This window comes from Mustela nivalis (genome assembly GCF_964662115.1).
Source record: "Mustela nivalis genome assembly, chromosome: 12".
NCBI classification, from domain to species: Eukaryota; Metazoa; Chordata; class Mammalia; order Carnivora; family Mustelidae; genus Mustela; species Mustela nivalis.
The window spans coordinates 10,093,971-10,109,863 of NC_139031.1; the positions used below are offsets into that span (position 1 = coordinate 10,093,971).

The 15,893-nt window shown below is 37.9% G+C and overlaps 1 long non-coding RNA gene across 1 annotated transcript in view; it reads right to left on the reverse strand.

Moving 5' to 3' along the window:
* LOC309844606 overlaps positions 1 to 13,402 on the reverse strand; it is a 95,595-nt gene extending 82,193 nt beyond the window's left edge. Inside the window, exon 1 of the long non-coding RNA XR_014300788.1 lies at positions 13,296 to 13,402. This is a non-coding gene — a long non-coding RNA (uncharacterized lncRNA). The remainder of the gene's footprint in view (positions 1 to 13,295) is intronic.
* Positions 13,403 to 15,893: the final 2,491 nt, after the last annotated feature.

Below are 15,893 nucleotides of genomic sequence, written 5' to 3' on the forward strand. Positions count from 1 at the left end.
TACACACAGACTTTCTTCCAAGAAGTATCTTCCAAAAAAATAAATCAAGAAAATGGAGGACAAACATGGAACTGAAATTTCACAGGGTATAAGCAAAAGGGGTTGCAGGCAAGAGCTAATAAAAAAGCTGGAGTTTTCAGGAAGGAAATTTGAAAGGGGAAGTATATGTGCAAAAGGAGTCCCAAAACATGTATAGGAATATCTTAGGCATTGCCATGTCTTCCTAAGTTGTAAAAAATGTGAATGGCCCAGGAAAAAACAATTGTTGGGAGGTTAAGAGCCAAAAAACGATGAACAGAGATGAACAGGTATTCCATAGAAATAGCAAAGTGTTCATGAGATACTGGAGTTACAATCTAGCTCGAATGGAAAAGATCTTCATAAAGACCTTGACATAAACACAAAAATCATGCAATACCACTACAATAAGACTGAGATATATGAGTTTTAACAAGTTAAAATACAATTCCCAAAAGGAAAAAGGGTATCTTCAACAGGCTTATTTTAGGGAGAAAAAAGCCTCAATAATCTTTATATAAAGTGTATAGCCCCTACAGTGTTATCATTCAACAAGTGGAAAAGCAGAAAAAGTTAATAAGAGATTAAGGGTTCAATAGAAGTGGTCCCAGATATAGCACAGATATTGCAGTTCCATACAAAGACTTCAAAGTAACTAATTTATGTCAAAGAAAATAGGAACATTTTTGGTACATTTGCTTCATATCTTCATTATCTGCTTAGCATATCTTTTTGTTAAGTATCAGGAATTCTTCAGTACTGAAAGAACCATATATGAGTAGATACTGTTTGAAACTTAACACCATGATTATTAATCAGCACCAATAGACCACCATAATAATTTATAATTATGGTTATTTTCCTCAAAAAAAAAAAAAGATAGCAGTTTTGCTTCTGTCAACCTCTCTCCCCTGCATGTAATAAATCTTACTTTTTTTCATTTATTTCTGGTTAGGGGTGAGGGGAGAAGTAAGGGTGTAGATTTCTTTTTTTACTTAATAAATATAAATTTCTTACCCACCATCCTCTTCACAAGACCTTTTACCTTTCAGCCCAGTCTTCATTTTCAGCTTTATCTCCTACTACTCAGCTAAATAATACTTTATCTCAACTAAACTTTCTACATCTCCCCATTCTTGCTCTATACATATTTCATTCTGAATCTGGTAGTTCCTGTTACAAATATTCAAGAATTGTAGCAATATACACATGAACCCAACCCAATCTCCACATAATCAGGAGGGTTTAGGGAAGAAAGGTCTCTTCTCAAAATCCCCTCTGGGATATCAGAGGTCAGCAATAATCATTAACACAATAAAAAGAGGATGAAGATGTTCATTTATAGAGAGTGAACATTAGTAGAATACCACGTGATAAAGTAAATCACGTAAGTGTTACCTTTGTCCTCAAAATAATTGTATCAGGCCCAGATGTCCTAATAATTCTCTCTCAATGGTTAAATACAGTATAAAGATACAGCACAAAGCAGTATATCCATCCATCCATCCATCAATTCATTCATTCACTGAAGAAATATTTAGGTACCATTCTAGGTCCTGATGATACAATGATAAGCAAAAGAGATGAAGTGTTGTTCCTTTGGGAACTTAATTTTAGTAGGGAAGATACACACTTGAATAATAGCTGTAGGATAAAATAGAGCAGTGTAGGTAGATGGAGAACTATTTGCTCAAGGATGATCAGAGCTGTCCTCTCTTAGGGGTGATATTTGGGCTAAAGCCTCAATAAAGGGAGCTTTGTATCTTGTTGTATCAGTTATCAGACTAAAAAATCACTTCCTGCTACCCATGGGCTTTTAAAAAAGAAGATTTTATTTATTTATTTGACACAGAGAGATTATAAGTAGGCAGAGAGACAGGCAGAGAGAGTGGGGGAAGCAGGCTTACTGCTGAGCAGAGAGCTCAATGCAGGGCTCGATCCCAGGACCCTGAGATCATGACCTGAGTTGAAGGCAGAGGCTCAACCCACTGAGCTACCCAGGTGCCCTACCCATAGTCTTTTAAAACCATCCATTTAAAAATAACTTAAAGAAGTAGTCCTCAGATTGCTTTCTTTTATGGAAGATAAATATTTTTTCTTAGATTCTTGGTGCTGCTCATCTTAATGAGTTATAAGAATGTAGAAAAAGATTTTCATTAGAACTCTGAAGACACACATAGACTCAACGTGAAGAGATGGGAACAGATATTTCATGCAAGTGGAAAACCAAAACAAAGTAGAAAGTGGGATAGCCATACCTATGTCAGACAAAATAGACTTCAAGCCAAAGATGGAAACAAGAGACAAAGAAGGTCATTATATAATGATAAAAGTATCACTATAGCAAGAAGATAAAAGATTCATATGTATATACACACCTAATATCAGTACACTGAAATATATTAAATACCAACAGATCTAAAGGGAGAGACAGACCACAGTACAATAATAGTAGGGGACTTCAGTACTCTACCACTAGCAGTGGATAATTCATTCAGACTAAAAAAAAAAAAAAAAAAAAGGCAACAAGGAAGCATTGAAACTGAACCACACTTAAGAACAAATGGACCAGGGGTGCCTGGGTGGCTCATTTGGTTGGGTGGCTGCCTTTGGCTTGGGTCATGATCCCAGAGTCCTGGGATAGAGTCCTGCATTAGGCTCCCAGCTCCTCGGGGAGTCTGCTTCTCCCTCTGATCTTCTCCTCGCTCATGCTCTCTCTCACTGTCTCTCTCTCTCAAATAAATAAATAAAATATTTTTTTAAAAAAAGAACAAATGGACCAAATAGAAGTTTAATAGAACAGTTCGTCAAACAACAGCAGGATACACATTCTTCAAGTGCACCTGTAACATTCCACAGGTAGATCAAATGATACAACACAGAACACAAAACAAATCTTAGCAAATTTAAGTTTGAAATCATAGCAACTTTCTGAATACAATGGTATAAAACTAGAAATCAGCAACAAGAGAAAAAGTGGAAAACTCACAAATATGTGGAAAGTAAAAACATTTCTAAATAACCAGTTGGCCAAAGAAATCAAAGGGAAATTAAAAAAAACTATCTTAAAACAAATAAAAATGGAAATATGACATATCAAAACTTATGGGATACAGCAAAAGTGATAAGTACATATATCTAAAGACTAGAAGGATCTCAAATAAACAGCTTAACTTTATACCTCCTGCAACTAGAAAAAGGACAAATTAAACCCAAAGTTAACAAAAGAAAGAAAGATCAGAGTAGAAATAAATGAAATAGAAACTGGAAAAACAGAAAAGATAAACAGAAGAGCTGGTTCTTTGAGAAGATTAACTGATAAAACTTGAAGCTAGACTAGTAAGTTTCAAAATCAGAAATGAAAGAGGGTATGTTACAACTGAAACTATAGAAACACATATGATCATAACAGACTACCACAAGTAATTATATGCCAACATATTAGGTAACCTAAAAAATGGATAAATTTCTAGGGGAAAAAAAGCAGGTAACATTGTAGAAACACAACCTACAAAGACTGAATCAGGAAGAAATAGAAAACCTGAACAGTCCAGTAATAAATACGGAGATTGAATCAGTAACCAAAAACCTTTCAAAGCAGAAAACCCCAGGACCAGATAATTTCACTGGCAAATTCTAGCAAACCATTAAAAAAGAATTAACACTAACCTTTCTCAAACTATTCCCAAAACTTGAAAATGCGGGAGCACTTCCAAACTCATTCTATGAGGTTAGCATAAATCTAATACCAATACCAGATGAGAATATAAGAAAACTATAGACCAATATCTTTGATAAATATGGGTACAAAAATTCTCAAGAAAATATTAGCAAATCAAATTCATGAACATATTGAAAGGATTATACCCCATGACCAAGTGGAATCTGTCCTTGGAATGCAAAGATAGTTCACACATGCAAATCAATAAATGTAATTTACACATTAATAAAATGAAAGATGAAAACCACATAATCAGCTTGGTAGATGTAGAAAAAGCATTTGACAAAACCAACAGTCTTTCATGATAAAACACTTGACAAATTGGGTATAGATGAAACACCTCAGCATAGTAAGGCTCAGCTACCACAAACCCTCAGGTAACATTATACTCAATAGAGATTGAAAGTTTTTCCTTTAAAATCAGGAAAAGATAAGGATGCTTACTTCCACCAATCACTAAGTGTAGTACCGAAAGTCCTTTAACTAGAGCAATTATGTGAGACAAAGAAAAGCCATCCAATCAGAAAGGAAGAAGCAAAATTGTTGCTATTGTTGTAGATAATATGGTTTGAATACAGAAAATTCAAAAAACTCAACAAAAACTGTTGAAACTAATCAATGATTTCAGTAAAGTTGCAAAGTAAAAAAATTAACATGCAGAAATCAGTTGCATTTCTTTACACTAATGATGAAACATCTCAAAAATTAAACTATCCCATTCATAATTGCATCAAGAAGACTAAAATACTTCAGAATGAATTTAACCAAGGAAGTGAAAGTTCTGTACTATGAAAACTATGAAGACTTTGTTGAAAGAAACTGAAGAAGATACAAAAACATAGAAAGACATATTGTATTCACAGATTGGGAGAAAAATTGTTGTTAAATAGTCCATGCTACCCAAGGCCATCTGTAGTTTCAAAGCAATTCCCATCAAAATACCAGTAGCGTTCTTCATATAAATAGAAAAAACAATCATAGAATTCATCTGGAACCACAAAAGACCCAGAAATGCCAAAGCAATCCTGAGGAAAATGACAAAGCTCTCCTTTCAAACTTTACTAAAAATCTATAATAATAAAGACAGTATGGTACTGGCACAAAATAGACACACAGACCAAGAACAGAATAAAGAGCCCAGAATTAAACCCCAATACATATGGTCAACTAGAGTTTGACAAGGGAGACAAGAGAAAGGATGAGCTCTACAATAAGTGGTATTAGGAAAAGGGATATCATATGTCAAAGAAAATTGGACCCCTATGTTATTTCGGTCAGAAAAATTAACTTGTAGTGGATCAAAGACTTAGATGTTAAGACCTGATACTATAAAACTCCTAGAAGAAAATATGGGGAAGAAGCTCAACATTGATCTTTGCAATAATTATAATTTAAATTTTTTAAAAGATTTTATTTATTTATTTGACAGAGAGAGCACAAGCAGGGGGAGGGGGAGAGGGAGAAGCAAACTTCCTGCCGATCAGGGAGTCAGATGCAGGGTTCGATTCCAGGACCCTGGCATCCTGACCTGAGCTGAAGGCAGACACTTAATTGACTGAGCCACCCAGACACCCCAATTATAATTTTTTAAATTTGAGTATAGTTGACACACAATGTTTCATGGTTTCCCATGTACAACTTAATTGTTTGACAAGTTTATACATTATACTATGTTAATGGAAAATGTGGCTACCATCTATCTCATTCCATCAGTATTATAATTTTCTTGACTATATTCCTTATGCTCTGCTTTTCATACCTGTGACATATTCATTCCAAACAGGACCTGTATCCTCCTTTCCCCTTTTGCCATTTGACAATGAGTTTCTGGATAGGATACCAAAGCACAAGTGGAAGTAAATAAACAAATAGCCAACAAATGGGACTACATCAAACTTAAATGCTCTGCACAGCAAAATAAACAATTAACAAAATGAAAAGGCAAAAAATGAACATTTTTGCAAACAATGTATCAGACAATAGGTTAATACACAAAATATGTAAAGAACTCATACAACTGAATAATGACAATGAAAGATCCAATTTAAAAATGGGAAGAACTAAACTGATGCCTTTCCCAACAAGACATCTGTTGGTCTAAAAGGCTAACAGATACATGAAAACACACTCAAAATAACTAATTGCCAGGGAAATGCAAATCTAAACCACAATGAGATATCACCTCATACCTGTTAGAATGGCTATCAAGAAGACAAGACAGGGCAAGGCAGGGGGGGTGGTGCCTGGGTGGCTCAGTGGGTTGGGCCTCTGCCTTTCCTTGTGTCGTGGTCTCGGGGTCCTGGGGTCGGGCCCCGCATCGGGCTCCCTGCTTGGCGAGAGGCCTGCTTTCCAACCGCCCTCCCCATCTGCCTTTTTGCTTACTTGTGATCTCTATCTGTCAAATAAATAAAATCTTTAAAAAAGAAGACAAGAAAAAAAAAATAAAAAAAGAAGACAAGATGGGGGCACCTGGGTGGCTCAGTTGGTTAAGCCTCTGCCTTCAGCTCAGGTCATGAGCTCAGGGTCCTGGGACTGAGCCCCTGCACTGGACTTCTTACTCAGCAGGAAGTCTGCTTCACTCTCTCTCCCTCTGTCCCTCCCCACTACTTGTGCTCCTGCTTGTATGCATGTGCATGCGCTCTCTTCCCATCAAATAAATAAATAAAATCCTAAAAAAAAAAAAAAAAAAAAAAAAAAAGAAGAAGAAGACAAGACATAGTAAGCGCTTACAAGGATGTGGAGAAAAGGGAATGCAAATTGGTTCAACGACTATGGAAAACAATATGGAGGCTCCTCAAAAAATTAAAAGTTAAACTATCGTATGACTCAGCAATTCAACTGATGGGTATATAGCCAATGAAATAAAACAAGATTTTGAAAAGATATATGTACTCCCATGTTTACTGTAGCATTATTCCTCATAGCCAAGATATGGAAATAACCTAAGACCCCAAAAGACAAAAGGATAAAGAAGATGTGGTATATATACATATTGGAAACTCTCAGCCATGAAAAAGGAGAGCATCCTACCATTTGTGACAACACAGATGGATCTTGAGCATATTATGCTAAGTGAGAGGGGTCAGGTAGAGAAAGACAAATATGACATCATTTATGTGTGGAATCTAAAAAATCCAAACTTGTTAACCAGGGGTTTGGGGTTGGGAGACAGGACAAATGTTTTTAAGGATATAAACTTGCAATGAGTAGTACATATTCCTGAGAGTTAAAGCACAGTATAGTGACTATCGACAATATTGTATCATATCTAATAAACTTGTTAATAGACACTAGAACTTAATTGTTTCAACCATTAAAAAAGGATATTTATGTAATGCAATAAAAGGGCTAATTATCACTACAATTGCAATTATATCACAACATTAAATGTAAATAGTTAACATTGTATACCTTAAGTTTATACAGTGTTACTTGTCAAATACATTTCAATGAAAAAAAATAATAAAAGACAGGAAAATGGGGCACCTGGGTGGCTCAGTGGGTTAAAGCCTCTGCCTTCAGCTTGGGTCCTGGGATTGAGCCCCACGTGATCTCTCTGTCAAATAAATAAAATATTAAAAAAAAAAAAAAAGAAAGACAGGAAAATGATTATAGAAAGAATATGAAAGAAGTTTCTGAGAGTCACCAAGAACTGGAAGAAGGGTTTAATTCACTTTATCCACCCTTTTTTAACAAGTCTCTATTTCAGTCCCTACTGTGTGTCTAATATCATACAAAGCAATGACCAGATTACAAAAATTAGAAAGAGTGTTTCTATCTCTGAAACTAATAATCCAGCCATGGAATATTTCCTAGATATATTATTTTTAACTTAAAAAATAATTTCTTGGGATGCCTGGGTTGCTCAGTCGGTTGAGCATTTGCCTTTGGCTCGGGTCCTGGGATGGAGTCCCGCATCGGGTTCCTTGCTCTGCAGGGAGCCTGCTTCTCCCTCTGACTCTGCCTGCCTCTCTGCCTGCCTGTACTCTATCTCTCTGACAAATGAATAAATAAAATCCTTTAAAAAAATAATTTCTTGTTATTTGGGGTTATCTCCTCTCTTCTCAGGATTCTTAGTATTTTAAATGATTAAAGCTGCTTTTCACAGGACACTAGATACATTTTGTTTGCAGGATTGTTGATAAGCAATAATCAGGTTGCCACCTTGTAGCTGACAAACATTAACTACAATGTCCATCAAAACGGTTGATCAGAAGAGTATACCTGTGGCACCATATTGGCCTTGATCACCCTTCAATTTCTATTTGTGCTCCTTCTCCCAAACCTGTATACTTTTCTATATCCAAGTTACTTTATACATTTACAAATATATTCTGTGGGCCTCCCCTCCTTCAGCCATTTATTCATGCATGCTTTCATTCAGAAATGTTTATGAAGACCTTACTATAGGTCAAGCATTTATGAAAATTGGACTGAACACTAAAACAGAAGGGTTGCTTTTTAAAAAGTTTTAAAAGGTTTTTACAGGTTTTTTATTTAACACTTTTACTCTAGTGTTTGGAATATTGATGTTTCTCCCAAAGTCAATGGGATTTTAAAAGCTCTGTAGCATGACTAAATATTATATATATAAAATAACATGGTAATGTGGTCTACTTTATTCTCACTGCCCTGGGAGGTGAATATGGACATACTCAAAAACATGTATTGACATGACATTATGTGTTTAAGCTTAGGTTCGGTTTTAGGTGTATGGAGAGAGGGAGATGATTGAGAGGGTGGACAGGGAGAAAGAAGATAACCTCCCCTCCTTTCAACTCCTAATATTACTTCACAGTGCCTGTGTCGGGGTGGCTTGGGACCAGTTTACACAGGGGATAGACAGGGGAAGGTAACATAGGAAAGTGGAAACTTAGTGCTGGACAGCTATAGAGAAGTTAGAAGTTTCAGAAGTTGCTTCTGAAAAGTTAGTAGGATTTAGACGATTAATGTCAAACACAAAGCTAGATTTGAGACACAGTTTTAAAAAGCTGTTTATTCATAGACTTTTGGCAAGGTAACCCATCTGCTCATGCTTTATATCAGCAGGGGTGCAAAGGAGTTAGCAAGGAGAGTAAGTTTTAGACAGTAAGACGTGGAGACACTGAGACAGTCTATGGTTGGGAGGCATTCTATTCTGGTTGCTTTTTTTTTTTTTTTTTTTAAGTCAAGGAGTCTAATTGGGTTTCAGGGGTATTAGGCAGTCCTTGGTTGGCCATAAAGGGCTAAACACACAGTTTAGGGCCAAAGGCAGAAGGATTATTCAATGTTAGAGGGGCAGTATTTTCTATGGGCCAAAGGCAGAAGGATTATTCAATGTTAGAGGGGCAGTATTTTCTATGGCCAGCAATTTCCTGGAACAAGTGGATCAATGAGAAGGTTTTTGGTAGTTGAGTGGTTATAATAGTGCTCTTGTGGCTGCTGGCTGCCACGGCCAGCAGTCCATTGCTGATAGAGAGGGTAGGACCACTCCAGGAAGAAAAACTATATGAATGATGTCCTCAGGTGAGGATGAACAGGCAATGGTCTTGCCACTTAAATAGCAAGAAGATCACCCTGGTGAAAGATCATGAGAAATGAAACGTGTGCTTCCAGAAGATGAATTTTGAATGTCTAGAATTGGAATATAGACTTTATAGAAGAGAACTTGAAATATCATTTGAAATATCATTTACTGTGTTTTGAAAACAGGTGTGAAGAAAGAACAAGAATTTAAAGAAGGATCAGAGAGAGCACCTCATTAATATGAAGGGACCAAGTGGCTTGTAAGTCAGTCATGACTAAGCACGGGGATGTTACTTTGAAAATAATTCTGTAGTAAAACTTGAAATCAGACAGCGTGAGGCCCCCAGTTTTGTTTTTCAGTATTTCCTTAGCAATTTGGGGTCTCTTCTGGTTCCATACAAATTTTAGGATTGTTTGTTCCAGCTCTTTGAAAAATGCTGGTGGAATTTTGATCAGGGAGGCATTGAAAGTATAGATTGCTCTAGGCAGTATAGACATTTTAACAATGTTTATTCTTCTGATCCATGAGCATGGCGTGCTCTTCCAACTTTTTGTGTCTTCTTTAATTTCTTTCATGAGTGTTCTGTAGTTCCTCAAGTACAGATCCTTTACCTCTTTGATTAGGTTTATTCCCAGGTATCTCACAGTTCTCGGTGCTGTAGTAAATGGAATTGATTATCTAATTTCCCTTTCTATATTTTCATTGTTAGTATATAAGAAAGCAACTGATTTCTGTACATTGATTTTGTATCCTGCCACATTACTGAATTGCTGTATGAGTTCTAGTAGTTTGGGGGTGGAGTCTTTTGGGTTTTCCATATAAAGTATCATGTCATCTGCAAAGAGAGAGAGTTCTTTGCCAATTTGAATAACTTTTTGTTGTTGGTGTTGTTGTTATATTGCTGTTGCTAGGACTTCTAGTACTATGTTGAACAAGAGTGGTGAGAGTGGACATCCTTGTCATGTTTCTGATCTCAAAGGGAAGGCTGTCAGCTTTTCCCCATTGAGAATGATATTGGCTGTGGGTTTTTCATAGATAGATTTCATGAAGTTGAGGAATGTTTCCTCTATCCCTATACTTTGAATCATTTTAATCAGGAATGGATGCTGTATCTTGTCAAATGCTTTTTCTGCATCAATTGAGAGGACCACGTGGTTTTTCTCTCTTCTCTTATTGATTTAGTCTATCACATTGATTGATATGTGAATGTTGAACCACCCTTGCATCCCAGGGACAAATCCCTTCTGGTCACAGTGGATAGTCTCTTTAAAGTACTGTGCATCCTATTAGCTAGGATCTTGTTGAGGACCTCAGCATCCATATTCATCAGGGATATTGGTCTGAAATTCTCCTTTTTGATGGGGTCTTTGCAGGGTTTGGGGATCAGGATAATGCTGGTTTCATAGAAAGAGTCTGGAAGTTTTCCTTCTGTTTCTATTTTTTGAAACAGCTTCTGGAGAATAGGTGTTATTTCTTCTTTGAATGTTTGGTAGAATCCTGCAGGGAATCCATCAGGTCCTGGGCTCTTGTTTTTTGGGAACTTCTTGATCACTGCTTCAATCTCTTTACCAGATATTGGTCTATTCAGGTTGTCAGTTTCTTCCTGACTAAGTTTTGGAAGTTTATAGGTTTCCAGGAATGCATTCACTTCTTCTAGGTTGCTTAACTTATTGGCATATAACTATTGATAATGATTTCTGATGATTGTTTCTATTTCCTTGGTGTGAATTGTAATCTCTCCCATTTCATTCATAATTTTATTACTTTGGGTCCTCTCTCTTTTCTTTTGGATTAGTTTGGCCAGTGGTTTATCGACAAAGCTCTGATCACCAAGACATCATGGTACTGACACAAAAACAGACACATAGACCAGTGGAACAGAGTAGAGAGCCCAAATATGGACCCACAACTCTATGGTCAAATAATCTTTGACAAAGCAGGAAAAAATATACAGTGGAAAAAATACAGTTGCTTCAGTAAATGGTGCTGGGAAAATTGGACAGCTATGTGTAGAAGAATGAAACTTGACCACTCTCTTACACCATACACGAAGATAAACTCAAAATGGGTAAAAGACCTTAATGTGAGGCAAGAATCTATCAAAATTCTAGAGGAGAACATAGGCAGTAACCTCTTCGACGTTGGCCACAGCAACTTCTTTCAAGACATGTCTCCAAAGGCAAAGGAAACAAAAGTGAAAATGAACTTTTGGGACTTGTCAAGATCAAAAGCTTCTGCACAGCAAAGGAAACAGTCAGCAAAACAAAGTAGCAACCCATGGAATGGGAGAAGATATTCACAAATGACACTACAGACAAAGGGCTTATGTCCAAGATCTATAAAGAACTCATCAAACTCAACACACACAAAATAAAAAATCACGTCAAAAAATGGGCAGAAGACACGAAGAGACGCTTCTCCAAAGGAGATATACAAATGGCTAACAGACATATGAAAAAATGTTCATCATCATTAACCATCAGGGAGATTAAAATCAAAACCACATTGAGATACCACCTTATACCAGTTAGAATGGCGAAAATCAACAAGATAGTAAACAACATGCATTGGAGAGGATGTGGAGAAAGGGGAACCCTCTTACACTGTTGGTGGGAACGCAAATTTGAACAGCCACTTTGGAAAACAGTGTGGAGATTCCTTAAGAAATTAAAAATGACCCTGCAATTGCACTACTGGGTATTTACCCCAAAAATACAGATGTAGTAAAAAGAAGGGCCATCTGTACCCCAATGTTCTTAGCAGCAATGGCCACAGTTGCCAAACTGTGGAAAGAGCCAAGATACCCTTCAATAGATGAATGGATAAGGAAGATGTGGTCCATATATACAATGGAATATTATGCCTCCATCAGAAAGGATGAATACTCAACTTTTGTAACAACATGGACAGGACTGGAGATTATGCTGAGTGAAATAAGTCAAGCAGAGAGAGTTATCATATGGTTTCACTTACCTGTGGAGCAAAAGGAATAACCTGGAGGACATTGGGAGAAAGAGAGGAGAAGTGAGTTGGGGGAAACTGGATGGGGAGACAAACCATGAGAGACTGTGGACTCTGAGAAACAAACTGAGGGTTTTGGAGGCGAGGGGAGTTGGCGGTTGGGTGAGGTCGCTGGTGGGTTATTAAGGAGGGCGCGTATTGCATGGAGCACTGGGTGTGGCGCATAAACAATGAATCTTGGAACACTGAAAAAAAATTAAATAAAAAAAAAAAAAAGGAAAATTCTGGCCTTGATGATCCACCTGTTCTTTGTCAGAAAGAAAAACAGACTTAATATTTGAAAACTGGTGGAAAACACTCACCTACACAATTTCTGAATACCAGAGACCAGTAGAAAATTAATTAGTTGAGAATACAACCAACTCTATGAATGAGGAGTTTGTACAGGTCAAGAAAAATACTTAAGCATGACATGCTCACCCTAGGAGCCCATTTTCTAGAAATGTTGGGGGGACTGTTTGGGTTAACTAATTCTAAAGCAGCTAAACAGGAAAAAGTCTTTAGAAAAGAAATTGCTTTTTTCATGCCTAAAGATGTAGGGTTTATGCACTATGTGGGTCACTGTGAATTTCTTTTTTTTTTAAGTTCATGAATAAGCAGAGATTTTAACAAAATATTTCAAATTTGTGTTCTATACACCACGTAAAAGGCACAAGTGATCAACAGTCCCTCAAGGAGAAATTCAAACCACAACTCTCTTACAAATTTAAAAACCAAAACCCTCATCTTGTGTGAAAAAAACCACTGTCTTATCTGGTGGACATCCTCCAAGTGCAGATGCCTTTAAGCCCCTCAATTATAAAGAAGGCATAATTAGGGCAGCCTTTAGAATTGCATAAACTATGCCCTATAATAAAGGAAGACACCTGCGGTGAATTTCTAGCACTTACATTCAGTCTCTCCCTCACCCGGGTGCAGACCCAGAGCTGGAATGGAAATCTAGCCAACTTGGGAAAGCTGAGGTTTTCAGTGGTACATTATTCAAAATATCATCATTGAGGCCATGCGTGACTTTCCAAAGTTTCTTACCAGAGTCCCTTGGTCTGTGATGGCGGCTCCTTTTCTCAAGAGCTTTTCCACTCCCCAGTCTTGTCTTTTCCCCTGCATGTAGCACCCTTGCAACCTCCCTGCTCCCAAACCAGCCCTGCGCAGGCATTTCCTCAAGGCCTGAGCAAAATAGTTCAGCACCCACAGAGAAGTAACTGGCTCCGGGCTCCTCCCTTCTGACCTTGGGTTACTTTGTTTAAAAAAAGAAGGAAAAAAAAAAGTAAGGGGAAAAGGAGAGGGGGGAGGAGAAGAAAGCGAAGAGTAGGGGAGAGAGAGGGTGAGAGGTAAAGTGACTTTGAGCTCACCTCATTATTCTATTTCCAACAAGCTGCTAGAGAGGTTGCTGAGGAAAATAAACTCAGTGCTGCCTCCTGCTGGTAAAAACATTCATGTTGTAAGAAAAAGCGCAGATACAATATGGAAATGTCTGATTAAAGATTACATGCAAGTAATGAATCCTTAAACCCTACACCAAAAACTAATGATGTACTATATGTTGGCTAATTGAACATAACAAAAATAAGTTAAAAAATAAAGTACTTACTGGAAGGTTAAAAAAAATAAAGATTATTAGGTTTGTCACAAAATAGGTTAAAAATGTAGGCAAGTCCCCAAACCGACAGTCAGCTGAGTGGGTAACCCTACATGCCCAGAAAGGCAATTGAAATATTATGAACGTCTGTTAGAAAACTGCTCAGACTTATCAGGGGCTCTAATTACTTTCATTACTTTTCAGGAGTGGCTGTGAATGGCATCTTGTAAAAATGTTCTGTCTCCTAGCAGGTTTGGGAGAACTTCTCCCACTTTTTAATCTCTTCTCGCTAAGTTTCTTTTTTTTCCTTTTTGCTTTTAGTAAGTAATTTAAACTTCCAAATCTCAACTGCTTCATCTGTTAAGTAGGGAAAATGATTTCTAACCCAAATGAAAGAATAGGTCTAGGAAAAAAATAATTATCTTTTTAGAGTCTTCCAAGATCTCTGATTGACTAATCGGCATTATGCATTACAGGGGAAAGGTAATACAAGATATTTTCTATTCTGGGATTCCAATACCAGCCGTAACACCAAGCCCAGGGTAGATGTAATTTTTCTGTTATTTACCAAACACACAGTTTCTGCTATGTGTTATATATGTTCTATGCATTTACAAAAACTCAGTCCACGTGATTACTCTGTGAGGTAGGTACAATTATCTCCATTTTATAGATGATAGAGCAGAGACAGAAAGGTTAAAGAACTAGCCCAGGGTCAACACAGGGGTAAGTGGCAGGATTTGGATTTGAACTCAGGAAGGCTGCCTCTAGAGACCGTGTTCTAAAGCTGCTCACTAGTGGATGTGCTGTCATTCTGCTTGATTCTCCAGCAATCAGGTTGGCCTTGTCAGGGGTCAAAGGACCTCAGATGACCTTAAAGAAGTTGAACTTCAAAGAGTGGGAGGGAATGAAACAGCTAGTTCAGGTAACTGAAGCTAGGTCACTTCCTTGTATTGCACTGTGCGCCGACTGCCTGCCCAGATGCTTGTCCATGTATATGACAGCCCTCCGTCCCTGGCTGAACCTGCTACACCTGGTCTGAGCATCGGCACTGAGCTTCCCCTTGTTATTCCAGAAGCAGATAGAGAAAGTGACCCAGAAGGCCCTCTTCTGACAAAGGAGGGTTCCCCAGCTACACAGATGTTCCTCATCCTCTCAGCAGGTTCTCTGCATTATTCCTACAAATTGGCAGTGTTTGGTTAATGCTTGTGTAACTTGAGAATAGCTAACCTTCAGACCCAGGGGGAAAACAAGTAGCATCTCAGGATGGAAGATATTACTGCCTTGATGTTTTTAGAGCCCCTGACATTTTCTTGAAGCTTTAAAAAAAAAAAATCATTGTCTCAGGGAGTAGAATGAAAGGGTCCCTGTTGAGGACAGGAAAACAGATCTCTGAAGAGCTGAAAGGCGGCAAAAGAATAATGATCAGACACGCCAGTGATAACCACTAAGCATAGACCTGCTCCCTATAAAGCCATTTCTTTATGTTTGACAGTCCTGATAGTGAGACTCTGCTCTTTGAGGCAGAGCTCAAGTGGAAAGAGACTTCTGGACAAAGGGACACATGATCTGGTCATGTCATGTCTACAACTGGGAACAGTCCTCAGTCTTCATGCCTGACCTGTGGTCTCTGGATACCATGTATGTCATTTTCTAGGTGTGTCTTTGTGTCGCGCCCTGTGCTGAGGCCGTGTTCTGCTGGCACACCTTGATCTTCTGGAGCAGAAGTGTTATTCCTAATTTCATGATGAGGACTCTGTATTTTAAGTACTTGCACCAGCCACACAGTGAGTAGAGGAAATGAGATTCGTTCCTGTCTCCGTGACTCCGATCTAGTGGTGGGGTCTGCCCTTTTAACCTCATGTACCTCTGAATTCTTGACCTCCGACTATCCTCTGGGGTATCTTTCTGGCTTCCTCTAATGCCAGTGTTGTGTCCAGGTGTGTGTGTGTTTTCCCTCTTCCACGGCTTTCTCGTGAGAATGAGAGAGATCAGTGAGCTTGCGGGGCACAGCTTGTCCCTGCTGTGACTCTGCTGACCCTTCGTAA